The following is a 17,879-nucleotide window of genomic DNA, read 5'->3' on the forward strand; positions in this document are numbered from 1 at the left end:
CTCGGATGGTATCGCGCCGTCCCAACCTTCGCTCTCTCTCCCCGCTACTCTCTCCTCTTCCATCCTATCATCTCTTCCCTCTGCTCAAACCTTCTCCAACATATCTCCTGATTCTGCCTCCTCAACCCTCCTCTCCTCCCTTTCTGCATCCTTTGACTCTCTATGTCCCCTATCCTCCAGGCCGGCTCGGTCCTCCCCTCCCGCTCCGTGGCTCGACGACTCATTGCGAGCTCACAGAACAGGGCTCCGGGCAGCCGAGCGGAAATGGAGGAAAACTCGCCTCCCTGCGGACCTGGCATCCTTTCACTCCCTCCTCTCTACATTTTCCTCTTCTGTCGCTGCTGCTAAAGCCACTTTCTACCACTCTAAATTCCAAGCATCTGCCTCTAACCCTAGGAAGCTCTTTGCCACCTTCTCCTCCCTCCTGAATCCCCCTCCCCCTCCTCTCTGCAGATGACTTCGTCAACCATTTTGAAAAGAAGGTCGACGACATCCGATCCTCGTTTGCTAAGTCAAACGACACCGCTGGTTCTGCTCACACTGCCCTACCCTGTGCTCTGACCTCTTTCTCCCCTCTCTCTCCAGATGAAATCTCGCGTCTTGTGACGGCCGGCCGCCCAACAACCTGCCCGCTTGACCCTATCCCCTCCTCTCTTCTCCAGACCATTTCCGGAGACCTTCTCCCTTACCTCACCTCGCTCATCAACTCATCCCTGACCGCTGGCTACGTCCCTTCCGTCTTCAAGAGAGCGAGAGTTGCACCCCTTCTGAAAAAACCTACACTCGATCCCTCCGATGTCAACAACTACAGACCAGTATCCCTTCTTTCTTTTCTCTCCAAAACCCTTGAACGTGCCGTCCTTGGCCAGCTCTCCCGCTATCTCTCTCAGAATGACCTTCTTGATCCAAATCAGTCAGGTTTCAAGACTAGTCATTCAACTGAGACTGCTCTTCTCTGTATCACGGAGGCGCTCCGCACTGCTAAAGCTAACTCTCTCTCCTCTGCTCTCATCCTTCTAGACCTATCGGCTGCCTTCGATACTGTGAATCATCAGATCCTCCTCTCCACCCTCTCCGAGTTGGGCATCTCCGGCGCGGCCCACGCTTGGATTGCGTCCTACCTGACAGGTCGCTCCTACCAGGTGGCGTGGCGAGAATCTGTCTCCTCACCACGTGCTCTCACCACTGGTGTCCCCCAGGGCTCTGTTCTAGGCCCTCTCCTATTCTCGCTATACACCAAGTGCTCTGTCATAACCTCACATGGTCTCTCCTATCATTGCTATGCAGACGATACACAATTAATCTTCTCCTTTCCCCCTTCTGATGACCAGGTGGCGAATCGCATCTCTGCATGTCTGGCAGACATATCAGTGTGGATGACGGATCACCACCTCAAGCTGAACCTCGGCAAGACGGAGCTGCTCTTCCTCCCGGGGAAGGACTGCCCGTTCCATGATCTCGCCATCACGGTTGACAACTCCACTGTGTCCTCCTCCCAGAGCGCTAAGAATCTTGGCGTGATCCTGGACAACACCCTGTCGTTCTCAACTAACATCAAGGCGGTGGCCCGTTCCTGTAGGTTCATGCTCTACAACATCCGCAGAGTACGACCCTGCCTCACACAGGAAGCGGCGCAGGTCCTAATCCAGGCACTTGTCATCTCCCGTCTGGATTACTGCAACTCGCTGTTGGCTGGGCTCCCTGCCTGTGCCATTAAACCCCTACAACTCATCCAGAACGCCGCAGCCCGTCTGGTGTTCAACCTTCCCAAGTTCTCTCTACGTCACCCCGCTCCTCCGCTCTCTCCACTGGCTTCCAGTTGAAGCTCGCATCCGCTACAAGACCATGGTGCTTGCCTACGGAGCTGTGAGGGGAACGGCACCTCAGTACCTCCAGGCTCTGATCAGGCCCTACACCCAAACAAGGGCACTGCGTTCATCCACCTCTGGCCTGCTCGCCTCTCTACCACTGAGGAAGTACAGTTCCCGCTCAGCCCAGTCAAAACTGTTCGCTGCTCTGGCCCCCCAATGGTGGAACAAACTCCCTCACGACGCCAGGACAGCGGAGTCAATCACCACCTTCCGGAGACACCTGAAACCCCACCTCTTTAAGGAATACCTAGGATAGGATAAAGTAATCCTTCTCACCCCCCTTAAAAGATTTAGATGCACTATTGTAAGTGGCTGCTCCACTGGATGTCATAAGGTGAATGCACCAATTTGTAAGTCGCTCTGGATAAGAGCGTCTGCTAAATGACTTAAATGTAAATGTCTTGTTTCTGTCTGTTTGTCCACCTCTGTTTTCCTTGTCATTCTCTTGTCTGTGTAATCCCTCTATTCAGTCACTGGAGAGCAATCACTGTCCTGTCCCGTCCCGTCCGTCTGTCTCTGTCTCAGCAGCTGGGTGTTGGTGGTCCTGTGGACAGGCATGGAGTGTCTGTGTCTGATGCAAGGGCCAGGCACCACTGTCCTGCTGCTACACACTTTGGCTTGGGCATGGACAGGTCAGTAACAAGACTGGATCATGGAAAATATACCACCACACAGTATACTACTGAGTACTTTATGAGTTACAATATATTGATTTAAGGATAAGGATTCTCATGAGAAACAGATGAAAAGTACATTTAAATGGACACTGGGTTTCAAGTGCACATATTTTGAACATATAAACTTCTCTCTACATCCAGGTGCGATCGAACATGATCCCAAGATTGATGGATGGCATCAAGCTGCACTAACACTGAAAGAGAATGTCACCCACAAGTTCAACTGCCAGTCAGAGGGTTGGAATCCTAATGCCCCGCCCCTGCTGACGTGGTATCTCAACGGGAAGCGACAGAGACAGCCGGCAGACAAACGGACACCTGGGCGCCTGGTGATGACATCAGTGGAGGAGTCTGGGCTGCTCAAATCGGACTCCAAGCACAACAGCACCTTCTCTCTGAGAGTCAGGAAGTGGGATACAGAGCTGGTGTGTGCCGCCTCCAGCCCTCGCAGTGGAGAGGGCTACAACTCCACCGTCACCCTCAATGTGCAGTGTCAGGAGGTTCGTTGAATGATCTACTGATGTGTTGTGGGGAATGTGTTTATATGGTTATATCTTGTGGCTGTTAAGGTGTCATAACCAAATACAGTATTAACCCCAGTCCTTCTGCCTACTCAGATCTTCTCATTGAATATCAATATGATCCCACCACTGTAGGTTATTTAGACCCAGTAATATTGAACTGATGTGATGCTCAGTTTCCCTCTATTTGTTATGTTCCCATACCTTTTCTATCCCAGTCCTGCCGGAGATTCTGCGTGTATACGCTCACTACACTGAAACCTCAGACCCTGGCCTCTCCCTGGTTCTCTTTGCCTTGGTACGGTCCAACCCCCCCTGCCCACATCACCTGGGTGGACCAGTCTGGCCAGCTGGTGGCCAACACATCGGACTTCCTCATCCTGGACTCGCGGAGCTACCCATGGCTGACCAATCACACGCTGCAGGTCACCCTGAGCAGTCTATCAGGGAACGCCTCTGTGAACACCAGCAACCGTGTCGTTGCATCTCAGAGCAACCTAACTCTGGCAGGTCGTTATCACTTTGACCCTTTTCTCACTATGGTACCGAACCAGACTGTCTTGCAAAGGGTGGACGCGTAACCAGGCCACCTGAGCATAGCTTGGTTTGGCCCAGCTCGGTTCCACTCAATAGTGTGAAAAGACCCTTTTTCTACTACAGTCCTGTATCTGTATTCTCCAGTGTTCCTCCAGTCCAGAGTGGAGGTGCCGGTGCTGGGCATCCTGACAGGGGGCGCAGTGGGCTTCATTACCCTTCTCATCCTCTGCCTTCTGCACAAGGGCAAGACCGTCATCGGTGAGACAGGGGAGCAAGGAGGGTGGGAGGAACTGTTGTATTTTCATGATTCAATGAATGAGGTACTTTAAGTCTCTGAAAAATGTCTGTGCCTGTCCCTTTTCAGATGAGCCAGTCGAGATTATAATGGTGAAAAAATGGTAACGTACATTATTTGGCTAGTTTATCTGTTGTTTGTGTCAGTTGTCAGCGTAGGTGTGGGTTTAAAATGTGTCTTTCTTTGAATATGAAAAAAAAAGGTAAAGTGGGAGGGAGTATGAAAATGTCTGCATTCACCACTACTGTAAGTTGCTCTGGATAAGAGCGTCTGGTAAAATGTAATACCTACGTATTGTATTCAATGGTATATATTTATGCATGCGCATGCTCCTCTGTTTGTATTTACAGTACAGTATATAAGGCAAGTGTCTGTATAATAATATACTTTACATGTATGTATATGTATTCACTAGGAAACAAACGGAAGCACACTTGCCAAAACGGGGAGGGACATACCTGAACTTATCCAAGAAGAGACTGATTTTCATTGCTTTGGTTTGCAACGGTGTGCACTAATGAATACACCCCATGATTCTTGTTTCAGTGTCGATTCACCTACTAAGATATACCTACCCAGAGAGAACATGTCTCTACCTTCCAACATGCAACTCCAGGACCTCAGCACCCTGCGTAAAGGTAAGACACTACTGCTGAGAGACAGATGCCTCATTAGAACCGAGGTAGAAGTCTCATCAATTGGTGCAAAGCAATTCCAAAACAGGAAACAGAGTGGCCATGTTGGTGCCCTGGGCATTGGCACCTGTCCCGGTGGTCTTCTCCATGACTCCGTCCCATCTGTTATTCTACTTCCTCATCACTGTCACTCTGTAGCACGAGAGGCCGCCAAACACCACCTTGGGGAGAAGATGAGCGAGGAAGAGGAGGATCTGTCTGCTGCCTATGCTGCGAGGGGTAAGACGGGGTTCAGAAGTTTAGGGTTAGCTTACCTGTTGAATGGAAATTAGTTGGCCCACTCCACACTAATGTAATGTTACATATTTTCAGGCTGTTACAAAGGGTGTGTGTGTGTGTGTGTGTAACTATTGTTTGTGTGTATATACCGTGCACCACATATGTCCGTACATTGTTATAAAGTTTGTTGTTGACACCCCCTCCAGGCTTTGCCCGGTACTCCATGGTGGGTGACATCTAATAAGGTGAACAGCAAGAGCAGTGATGAGATCTGGCTCTGACTACTATGCCACAGTCCCACCACTGGGTGGTCAAACCACAGTTCAACCGGCCAATAGGAACCTGTGAACGACTGCCTGTCAGCCAATCTCATCTTCAAAAAGGACCAATAGAGATGCTGAGATGATTACAGGCGGAGACCAGCAAGAGAAACCGATCAGGGAGATGCGATAGGTAGCTATCTCACTCTGGGTTCATCCAGATGAACCTATTACAGCAGGTAATCACATTCCAACTTGATTCAGTGAAAATCAGAAACTCAGAATATCAGGTCCTATGTTAATTGTTTAGTGTATTTCAAGCTGACTTGAATAAATCTGTAGCCTGGTCCTATATCTGTTTGTGCTGTCTCTCTGTTTGGTGTGACAATATGTCATGAACAGATCTGGGACGAGGCTAATAACTCTGACTGCCATGAACTGAATCATCAAAAGGTGCAGTTGTAGAATCAAGTTCATGCATTTAGATGGCTCTAAACACCTAAACTGATGCTCCATGTGGGAAGTATACGGTGGCTCTAAACACCTAAACTGATGCTCAGTGTGGGAAGTATACTGTGGCTCTAAACACCTAAACTGATGCTCAGTGTGGAAAGTATACTGTGGCTCTAAACACCTAAACTGATGCTCAGTGTGGGAAGTATACTGTGGCTCTAAACACCTAAACTGATGCTCAGTGTGGGAAGTATACTGTGGCTCTAAACACCTAAACTGATGCTCCATGTGGGAAGTATACTGTGGCTCTAAACACCTAAACTGATGCTCAGTGTGGGAAGTATACTGTGGCTCTAAACACCTAAACTGATGCTCAGTGTGGGAAGTATACTGTGGCTCTAAACACCTAAACTGATGCTCAGTGTGGGAAGTATACTGTGGCTCTGAACACCTAAACTGATGCTCAGTGTGGGAAGTATACTGTGGCTCTAAACACCTAAACTGATGCTCAGTGTGGGAAGTATACTGTGGCTCTAAACACCTAAACTGATGCTCAGTGTGGGAAGTATACTGTGGCTCTAAACACCTAAACTGATGCTCAGTGTGGGAAGTATACTGTGGCTCTAAACACCTAAACTGATGCTCAGTGTGGGAAGTATACTGTGGCTCTAAACACCTAAACTGATGCTCAGTGTGGGAAGTATAAACTGATGCTCAGTGTGGGAAGTATACTGTGGCTCTAAACACCTAAACTGATGCTCAGTGTGGGAAGTATACTGTGGCTCTAAACACCTAAACTGATGCTCAGTGGCTGTGGCTCTAAACACCTAAACTGATGCTCAGTGTGGGAAGTATACTGTGGCTCTAAACACCTAAACTGATGCTCAGTGTGGGAAGTATACTGTGGCTCTAAACACCTAAACTGATGCTCAGTGTGGGAAGTATACTGTGGCTCTAAACACCTAAACTGATGCTCCATGTGGGAAGTATACTGTGGCTCTAAACACCTAAACTGATGCTCAGTGTGGGAAGTATACTGTGGCTCTAAACACCTAAACTGATGCTCAGTGTGGGAAGTATACTGTGGCTCTAAACACCTAAACTGATGCTCAGTGTGGGAAGTATACTGTGGCTCTAAACACCTAAACTGATGCTCAGTGTGGGAAGTATACTGTACCAGTGTTTTAGATGGCTCTAAACACCTAAACTGATGCTCCATGTGGGGGAAGTATACTGTACCAGTGTTTTAGATGGCTCTAAACACCTAAACTGATGCTCAGTGTGGGAAGTATACTGTACCAGTGTTTTAGATGGCTCCAAACACCTAAACTGATGCTCAGTGTGGGAAGTATACTGTTTCCAGTGTTTAAGATGGTTTACACTGACTGACAACTACCACATCTCTGGTCCTGAACGTCTCTAAAACTAAAACTATTGTATTTGGTACAAATCCTTCCTTGCTAGACCTCAGCTGAATCTGGTAATGAATGGTTTGGCTGTTGAACAAGTTGAGAAGACTAAATTACTTAACGTTACTTTAGATAGTAAACTGTCATGGTCAAAACATATAGATTCAATGGTTGTAAAGATGGGAGAGGTCTGGCCGTAATAAAGAGACGCTCTGCTTTGACACACACTCCAAAAAGCAAGTTCGGCAGTCTCTAGTTTAGTCTTATCTTGATTATTGTCCGGTCGTGTGGTTGAATGCTGCAAGGAAAGACCTAGTTAAGCTGCAGCTGGCCCAGAACAGAGCGGCGCGTCTTGCTCTTCACTGTAATCAGAGGGCTGATATAAATACTATGCTGCCAGTCTCTCTTGGCTAAGAGTTGAGGAGAGACTGACATCACCTCTTCTTTTTATAAAAAACAATGTGTTGAAAATCCCAAAATGTTTGCATAGTCAATTTACACACAGCTCTGACACATACTTACCCACCAGACATGCCACCAGGGGTCTTATCACAGTCCCCAAATCCAGAACAAATTCAAGAAAACGTACAGTATTATATAGAGCCCTTATTGGATGGAACTTCCTTCCATCTCATATTGCTCAAATAAAAAGCAAACATGGTTTCAAAAAATCGATAAAGCAACGCCTCACGGCACAACACCTCACGGCACAACGCCTCTCCCCTATTTGACCTAGATAGTTTGTGTGTATGCATTGATATGTAGGCTGTGTGTGCCTTTAAAAAAATGTATGTAGTTCTGTCCTTGAGCTGTTCTTGTCTATTGATGTTCTGTATTATGTTTTGTGTGGACCCCAGGAAGAGTAGCTGCTGCTTTTGCAACAGCTAATGGGGATCCTAATAACATACCAAATACCAAATCTCCATATACTACAGTCTGTTGATCACATACCATAACCTCCTGTTGCATTACAGAATGCTTCATGTTCTTTGTATATCATAAGAATGTCCAAGACAATTTATGTGAACTGATATTTTTCTATGGATATATACATAAACAATAGATATTTCTCTAAAAGTATATAATGTGTACATGTACATTTGTATTTATGTGTATATGTGTATAAAATACTTCTAATTAAGATTAATATGACTATGGATTTGACTATGGACAGTCAATTCTGCTTTTGCTTTTATTTAACCAGCAGGGGGCACTAATCTTACCCTGTCAAATACCCAGGTTGGAGACTTAAGGAACCAACTGTCTATTGATTTACATATAATGGTCTGTCTTCTTGTCATATTAATGCTGTCATAGGTCAGCTGTGCTTTGCAGGTCTGGACTGGGCATCATCAGGGGGCAGTGCAGGGCTGGCCTTCACTGGTTCTGCTGTAATGGAGCTAGTGTTAGCCCATATCAGTGTGCTGAGCCAGTGGGAGGAAATGCAGCCTTAGGTATAATGGAAATTGTGATGACATTCACATATGACAATTATATCTCAGATTGTGTTCATTTGACACTGATGGTAGGGAATTGATTCTGCTCTATCTTTTATGGTTCTGACATTGCTGTCTGGGTATATGTGATTGTGTGTAATAAGACTGGCCAAAATCAACATTTTGTAAACCGCAATTATTCTAAGAAAAGTGTTTTCTGTCTTACTTGTGGTTAGTGCATCGTTATTTGTGTCGAACATAGGGGTGGTAGTGTTTGAGGCGTAGGGGTGGTAGTGTTTGAGGCGTAGGGGTGGTAGTGTTTGAGGCGTAGGGGTGGTAGTGTTTGAGGCGTAGGGGTGGTAGTGTTTGAGGCGTAGGGGTGGTAGTGTTTGAGGCGTAGGGGTGGTAGTGTTTGAGGCATAGGGGTGGTAGTGTTTGAGGCGTAGGGGTGGTAGTGTTTGAGGCATAGGGGTGGTAGTGTTTGAGGCATAGGGGTGGTACTGTTTGAGGCATAGGGGTGGTACTGTTTGAGGCATTGTGTCTTAGTGCCTGGGTGAGAGTGTAACTGTTCCAGGTGCCAGTTGTAGGTTACAGGGTGTTGTGGTCTACCGTTGCCAAGCAGGAAGCTGTTGTCTCTTTGTCTTCCTCACATGGCTACTCTGCAGAGCAGTAGGGATTTTAGGTTTTCAACAGAATTATTGGAACTAAACTTAAAGATCAGTGATTATTATAATCATGTTTTACTACATCGTAAAATCATACTACATACTAAAACCACTACTCTTACATTATTTTTAGCAATTTACTGTAGGCCCATATGTAATTCTTCGTACCCTTGGTATTAAACATTGGGACATTGTTGTTTCAAAGTGATAGTACTTGCCAAAGCAGCGTGTTGAAGTTGATCTGTGGCGTCACCCATAACTCAACCCGGTCTCATGTTGCTGAGGTATTAAATAGGGACAGACACAGCGCTGGTGTTAATGCAAGATAATCATACACACCACCTCATAGACATAGAGACAGACACACCCCATGAGAAGGTGACATTTTGAAGACTTTTTGAAAACCGACAAGGAAAGGGTAAGTTTTAGGTTTTTGATCCCCTATTCTAAAGACCCTTTTTATTTGTTTTACATTTTTAAGACAGTTTTGGTGGGTAGATCGGGTTTAATATTGCAGATAGATTGTAGCTTCCATCAATGTAATTGTCTGCGTCACTTCCAATCCCCCATATATTTTTTTGGCAAATATATATATATATACACACATATATGTATGTGTGTATGTATAGATTTATGTATGTATATGTATATACACACACACACATATATGTGTATGTGTATGTATATAGTTGAAGTCAGTTTACATACACTTAGGTTGGAGTCATTAACTCGTTTTTCAACTCCTCCACAAATTTCTTGTTAACAAACTATAGTTTTGACAAGTCGGTTAGGACATCTACTGTGCGTGACACAAGTCATTTTTCCAACAATTGTTTACAGACAGATTATTTCACTTATAATTCACTGTATCACAATTCCAGTGGGTCAGAAGTTTACATACACTAAGTTGACTGTGCCTTTAAACAGCTTGGACAATTCCAGAAAATAATTTCATGGCTTTAGAAGCTTCCGTTAGGCTAATTGACATAATTTGAGTCAATTGGAGGTGTACCTGTGGATGTATTTCAAGGCCCACCTTCAAACTCAGTGCCTCTTTGCTTGACATCATGGGAAAATCAAAAGATATCAGCCAAGACCTCAGAAAACAAATTGGAGACCTCCACAAGTCTGGTTCATCCTTGGGAACAATTTCCAAACGCCCGGAGGTACCACGTTCATCTGTACAAACAATAGTATGCAAGTATAAACACCATGGGATCCCGCAGCATTCATACCGCTCAGGAAGGAGACACGTTCTGTCTCCTAGAGATGCATGTACTTCAGTATGAAAAGTGCAAATCAATCCCAGAACAACAGCAAAGGACCTTGTGAAGATGCTGGAGGAAACCGGTACAAAAGTATCGATATCCACAGTAAAACGAGTCCTATATCGACGTAACCAGAAAGGCCGCTCAGCAAGGAATAAGCCACTGCTCCAAAACCGCCATAGAACTGTTTAGCCATAATGACCATCGTTATGTTTGGAGGAAAAAGGGGGAGGCTTGCAAGCCGAAAAACCCCATCCCGTGAAAAACGCCATCCCGTGAAGCACGGGGGTAGCAGCATCATGTTGTGGGGGTGCTTTGCTGCAGGAGAGACTGGTGCACTTCACAAAATAGATGGCATCATGATGTAGGAAAATTATGTGGATATATTGAAGCAACATCTCAAGACATCAGTCAGGACGTTAAAGCTTGGTCGCAAATGGGTCTTCCAAATCGACTATTTTTATTTTATTTTATTTCACCTATATTTAACCAGGTAGGCAAGTTGAGAACAAGTTCTCATTTACAATTGCGACCTGGCCAAGATAAAGCAAAGCAGTTCGACACATACAACAACACAGTTACACATGGAGTAAAACAAACATACAGTCAATAATACAGTAAAAAAAATAAGTCTAAATACAATGTAAGCAAAAGAGGTGAGATAAGGGAGGTAAAGGCAAAAAAAAAGGCCATGGTGACGAAGTAAATACAATATAGCAAGTAAAACACGAATGGTCGATTTGCAGTGAAAGAATGTGCATAGTAGAAATAGAAATAATGTGGTGCAAAAGCGCTAAATAAATAAATACAGTAGGGGGAGAGGTAGTTATTTGGGCTAAATTATAGATGGGCTATGTACAGGTGCAATAATCTGTAAACTGCTCTGACAGCTAGTGAGGGAGATAAGTGTTTCCAGTTTTAGAGATTTTTGTAGTTCGTTCCAGTCATTGGCAGCAGAGAACTGGAAGGAGAGGCCACCAAAGGAAGAATTGGTTTTGGGGGTGACCAGAGAGATATACCTGCTGGAGCGCGTGCTACAGGTGGGTGCTGCTATGGTGACCAGCGAGCTGAGATAAGGGGGGACTTTACCTAGTAGGGTCTTGTAGATGACCTGGAGCCAGTGGGTTTGGCGATGAGTATGAAGCAAGGGCCAGCCAACGAGAGCGTACAGGTCGCAGTGGTGGGTAGTATATGGTGCTTTGGTGACAAAACGGATGGCACTGTGTTAGACTGCATCCAATTTATTGAGTAGGGTATTGGAGGCTATTTTGTAAGTGACATCGCCGAAGTCGAGGATCGGTAGGATGGTCAGTTTTACAAGGGTATGTTTGGCAGCATGAGTGAAGGATGCTTTGTTGCGAAATAGGAAGCCAATTCTAGATTTACCTTTGAATTGGAGATGTTTGATGTGAGTCTGGAAGGAGAGTTTACAGTCTAACCACACACCTAGGTAGTTGTCCACATATTCTAAGTCAGAACCTTCCAGAGTAGTGATGTTGGACGTGTGGGGAAGTGCAAGCAGCGATCGGTTGAAGAGCATGCATTTAGTTTTACTTGTATTTAAGAGCAATTGGAGGCCACGGAAGGAGAGTTGTATGGCATTGAAGCTTGCCTGGAGGGTTGTTAACACAGTGTCCAAAAAAGGGCAAGAAGTATACAGAATGGTGTCGTCTGCGTAGAGGTGGATCAGAGACTCACCAGCAGCAAGAGCGACATCATTGATGTATACAGAGAACCGAGTCGGTCCAAGAATTGAACCCTGTGGCACCCCCATAAAGACTGCCAGAGGCCCAGACAACAGGCCCTCCGATTTGACACACTGAACTCTATCAGAGAAGTAGTTGGTGAACCAGGCGAGGCAATCATTTGAGAAACCAAGGCTATCGAGTCTGCCGATGAGGATGTGGTGATTGACAGAGTCGAAAGTCTTGGCCAGGTCACTGAATACAGCTGCACAGTATTGTTTCTTATCGATGGTGGTTAGGATATCATTTAGGACCTTGAGCGTGGCTGAGCTGCACCCATGACCAGCTCTGAAATCAGATTGCATAGCGGATAAGGTATGGTGGGATTCGAAATGGCTGGTGATCTGTTTGTTGACTTAGCTTTCGAAGACCTTAGAAAGGCAGAGTAGGATAGATATAGGTCTGTAGCAGTTTGGGTCAAGAGTGTCCTCCCCTTTGAAGAGGGGGATGACCGCAGCTGCTTTCCAATCTTTGGGGATCTCAGATGACACAAAAGAGAGGTTGAACAAGCTAGTAATAGGGGTTGCAACAATTTCGGCAGATAATTTTAGAAAGAAAGGGTCCAGACTGTCTAGCACGGCTGTTTTGTAGGGGTCCAGATTTTGCTGCTCTTTCAGAACATCAGCTGACTGGATTTGGGAGAAGGAGAAAAAGGAGAAGGCTTGGGCGAGTTGCTGTGGGGGATGCAGTGTTGTTGACCGGGGTAGGGGTAGCCAGGTGGAAAGCATGGCGAGCCGTAGAAAAATGCTTATTGAAATTCTCAATTATAGTTGATTTATTGGTGGTGACAGTGTTTGAGGTCCTCAGTGCAGTGGGCAGCTGGGAGGGAGGTGTTCTTATTCTCCATGGACTTTACAGTGTCCCAGAACTTTTTTGAGTTTGTGTTGCAGGAAGCAAATTTCTGCTTGAAAAAGCTAGCCTTGGCTTTTCTAACTGCCTGTGTATATTGGTTTCTAGCTTCCCTGAAAAGTTGCATATCACGGGGGCTGTTCGATGCCAACGCCATAGGATGTTTTTGTGTTGGTAAAATTTCTTGAATGGGGCATGCTTATTTAAGATGGCGAGGAAGGCTTTTTTTTTTAAATAACCAGGCATCCTCTACTGACGGGATGAGATAAAAAAAAAAGTAGAATTTCAAATTGCTTGGTTACAGACCTGGATAGTAGGACATAACTCTGCAGCTTATCTTTGCAGTAGATTGCAACACCGCCCCCTTTGGCTGTTCTATCTTGTCTGACAATGTTGTAGTTAGGAATGGAGATTTCAGAATTTTTGGTGAGCTTTCGAAGCCAGGATTCAGACACGGCTAGAACATCCGGGTTGGCAGAGTGTGCTAAAGCAGTGAATAAAATAAATTTAGGGAGGAGGCTTCTAATGTTAACATGCATGAAACCAAGGCTATTACGGTTACAGAAGTCATCAAAAGAGAGCACCTGGGGAATAGGAGTGGAGCTCGGCACTGCAGGGCCTGGATTCACCTCTACATCACCAGAGGAACAGAGGAGGAGTAGGATAAGGGTACGGCTAAAAGCTATGAGAATTGGTCGTCTAGAACGTCCGGAACAGAGAGTAAAATGAGGTTTCTGGGGGCGATAAAATAGCTTCAAGGTATAATGTACAGACAAAGGTATGGTAGGATATGAATACAGTGGAGGTAAACCTAGGTATTGAGTGATGATGAGAGAGATATTGTCTCTAGAAACATCATTGAAACCAGGTGATGTCATCGCATGTGTGGGTGGTGGAACTGAAAGGTTGGATAAGGTATAATGAGCAGGGCTAGAGGCTCTACAGTGAAGTAAGCCAATAAACACTAACCAGAAGAAGCAATGGACAAGGCATATTGACATTAAGAAGAGGCATGCTGAGTGATCATAAGGGTCCAGTGAGTAGTGAGGTTGGTTGGGGTAACGGCAATTCAGACAGCTAGCCGGGCCATCGGTAGCAAGCTAGCATAGGATGGAGGTCTGTTTTTAGCCACCTCGTGCGTTTCCGACGGTAGATTAGTGGGGTTCCGTGTGGTAGAGGGGATCAATCTAATTGGCAAAATAGATATAGTTATAGTGACCCAAGAAAAATAGTCCGATAGACCTATTCAGATAGCAGCCGATAAGACAGCTAACGGTTAGCGGGGCCATGGATGGGCGTTCAGGTAACGTCGCGACGGAGGGGCCAGTTGGATAACTCCCTCGGGCAGATAACGTCGGTAGTCCAGTCGTGAAGGCCCGGTGGGGCTCCGCATCAGCAATAAAATGGGTCCGGATAGGTGATTGTAGCCCAGGAGTGGCTGATGGAACTCTTCAGCTGGCTACCTCCGGAATAATTGATGTTTGCTCCGGGATCGACGTAAGCCAATAGTCACACGGATAGCAGCTAGCTAGCTGCAAGATCCATGTGTAAATGTCCAGAGCTTGCGGTTGAAATCCGGGGATATGGAGAGAAAAATAGGTCCGGGAAGGTTCTGGTCTGAGTCGCGTTGTACAAAACTGGCGATAGCTTTTCTAGCTAAAGGATAGCTGATGATCACAAATCGTGGTTAGCTTAATACTAACGTTAGTCAGTAAACTGGCTAGCTTCTGGTTAGCTTCTGGCTAAGGACGTCTGACTGCTATGCCACAAGGACAATAAAGTCAAGGTATTGGAGTGGCCATCACAAAGCCCTGATCTCAATCATATAGAACATTTGTGGGCAGAACTGAAAAAGTGTGTGCGAGCAAGGAGGGCCTACAAACCTGACTCAGTTACACCAGCTCTGTCAGGGCCAAAATTCACCGAACTTATTGTGGGAAGCTTGTGGAAGGCTACCCGAAATGTTTGTCCCAAGTTAAACAATTTAAAAGCAATGCTACCAAATACTAATTGAGTGTATGTAAACTTCTGACCCACTGGGAATGTGATGAAAGAAATAAAAGCTGAAATAAGTCCTTCTCTCTACTATTATTCTGACATTTCACATTCTTAAAATAAAATGGTGATCCTAACTGACCTAAGACGGGGTATTTTTTACTAGGATTACATTTCAGGAATTGTGAAAAATTGAGGCTTTTTATTTTGGCTAAGGTGTATGTAAACTTCCGACAACTGTACATATCTTAAAAATATATATATTTTCCTTTATTCCTTTCTAACCCTACCATTCCTCTCCTAATTGGAGTAAACTAGTGAACAACAACGCTTAGGCTTCTACTTACAGATTATACATACTATATACATTTTATGGACACAGTTCATTTTACAATTGTTCTATTTAGTTTGTTTTTACTCTGAGTCCTTCCTCTACCTCTCCCATTATTTCTAATGTCCATCCAGTTTGAATTATATTTGCTGTATCTTTCAAACTGTGCTCTTTGACAAACGATCTTAACCTATTTATGTTTTACAGACACAGTATCTTTTACATGAGTTATCTTGTTATTAGTTGCTATTAGTCCCAACCTTCAGCTCCATTCAACCCCTCCCATCTATCTCTTAACTATCTCTCTTTCTATTTGCCATGTATTTATCATCTGTGCTGTGATGTTTCACAAAAGTTCTGAACATTTCTATTCTCATTGTTTCTACAGATTGTTACATTTAATTTTTTGTTTTTGCTAAAATTATTATAATATTATTGGTCGATTGACTATGACTTTTCATATCACCCAGTAGTGCGATCTGCAGGGTTAGCGCAAGGTAAATATAGCAATTCTTCAGCCATTCCTGGACCTGTGACCAGAAACAAGCTACATATGGACAGTACCAAAACAAATGGTCTAATGATTCTGTCTCTTCGCAGCAAAATCTGCAGAGCTGGGATGGCTGCTGTATCCCATTATATATAACATTCTATTGGTTGCAATAATTTTGTAAATCATTTAAATTGAACAATTCTAAGTTTTGAATCAATCTGGCGTCGTTTTCCGTGTCAATTCATAAACCATGTGCCATGGAATCGGTACGTCAAAAAAAATCTATTTTCAACTATTTTGCGATCTATATGGCACAGCTGTCAATGTTTATGGTCCTTAAATGAAACTGGTATACCTTTTTATTTATCACAATTTTCTTTAACCAATTTTGGTCTTTAATGCAGGGCCGACAGACAAGTTCCTTACTTTTCCCCCTTCCACTTTCCTCTTTTATTTTTGCGGTAATGCTGCAATTAGTTGGTTGTAATTTTGGGGAGAGCAGACATTTCCATATGTTTTTGTTAGCTGCATGTGTGACAACTCCACCTGTCCTATTTATGATATAATTTACGAAGATTATACCTTCTTTTTAAAATAAAAAACATTTTTTTTTTTTTTTATCAATTAGTATATTTGAGTTTAACCACAATATTTGTTGTATTATTTTTTCTGTCTTTTCTGGTGGATTAAATTGAAATTGATAGAAACACAAGTTTTCATCACTGACATGAGAAATATTTATTTACAATTGAAAAGGTTTGTAGGAGACACAAAATAAAGATAGATCAATATCTTTGTGTGAAGGTGTTATTTCTTGTAACATTTCATGCCTAAATTCAGTAAAAATACATGTATTCTTTGGTTTTACTATTATACAAAATTGAAGTTTAAGACGAACCACTCACTCACACGACGCCATACACATGATCTGCGGTTGTGAGGCCGGTTCGACGTACTGCCAAATTCTCTAAAACAACGTTGGAGGTGGCTTATGGTAGAAAAAATCTGGCAACAGCTCTGGTGGACATTCCTGCAGTCAGAAAAGCTCCCTCAAAACTTGAGACATCTGTGGAATTGTGTTATGAGACAAACTGCACATTTTAGCATGGCCTTTTATTGTCCTCGGCGCAAGGTGCACCTGGGTAATGATCATGCTGTTGAATCAGCTTCTTGATATACCACACCTGTCAGGTGGATGGGTTATCTCGGCTAAGGAGAAATGCTCATTAACAGGGATGTAAACTAATTTGTACACAAAATTTGAGAGAAATATGCTTTTTATGTGAATGGAACATTTCATGGATCTTTTATTTCAGCTCATGAAACATGGGACCAACACTTTACAACACTTTACTTTACACAAAATATACATTTTATATTTTTGTTCAGTGTATTTAGAGGTCTTTTGGCTTGTGGGTAAAAACTGTTCAGGATCCTGTTGCTTCCAGACTTGATGCATCGGTACCGCTTGCAGTGCGGTAGCAGAGAGAACAGTCTATGACTTGGGTGGCTGGAGTCTTGGAGAAGTTTTGGGGCATTCCTCTGACACCACCTGGCATAGAGGTCCTTGAAGCCCCCTCCTGCTGTTCAGAGACTGGCATTTTCTACAAGAAATCTGCCTCCAGAAATAAAAGCTTCTCCCAAGTGGGTGTGACACCTACTCCCATTGCCTGCTGCTTGGATTCCACCTGGCGATCTGTTCACCATCTGCCCTGGTTGTCTCCCCCTGTCTGGTACAGGGGGAGACATGGCGCTAGATGTGTATCTAGTTATATAGAAACTACAGAGGCAATGTCATTTATTGTAGCTGGGGATTTTCTCTCTATTTGTTACAGACTTTTGCCCTCCCATCCCATTCTAACCACCTCTCTCCGGCTTTGTATTCATGTTACCTGATGAAATTGATACAATATGATCTTGTTGCCATCTGATGCACATTCAGATTTCATAAATCATCACTGCAGAGCTCTCCCTGTCCTATGCCTTGATTGTATTACTGTTAATGATATCTGGAAATGTGCATGTACACCCTGGCCCATCTACTGTTGCTAGCCCCAATTCCTATTTGTGCTCTGATATCTGCTTCACTGATTTCTGCTCTCGCAAAAGCCTGGGTTTTCTGCATGTGAAACCTAGAAGCTTATTACCTAAAATGGATCA

At 44.3% G+C, this 17,879-nt stretch overlaps 1 pseudogene; it reads left to right on the top strand.

Annotated features, from left to right (window-relative positions):
* The first annotated feature begins 2,359 nt into the window (after window positions 1-2,359).
* LOC115137639 (transmembrane protein 25-like) lies at window positions 2,360-5,427 on the top strand (annotated as a pseudogene).
* The last annotated feature ends 12,452 nt before the right edge of the window (window positions 5,428-17,879 follow it).

This window comes from Oncorhynchus nerka, linkage group LG11 (assembly GCF_034236695.1).
Source record: "Oncorhynchus nerka isolate Pitt River linkage group LG11, Oner_Uvic_2.0, whole genome shotgun sequence".
Classification (NCBI taxonomy): domain Eukaryota; kingdom Metazoa; phylum Chordata; class Actinopteri; order Salmoniformes; family Salmonidae; genus Oncorhynchus; species Oncorhynchus nerka.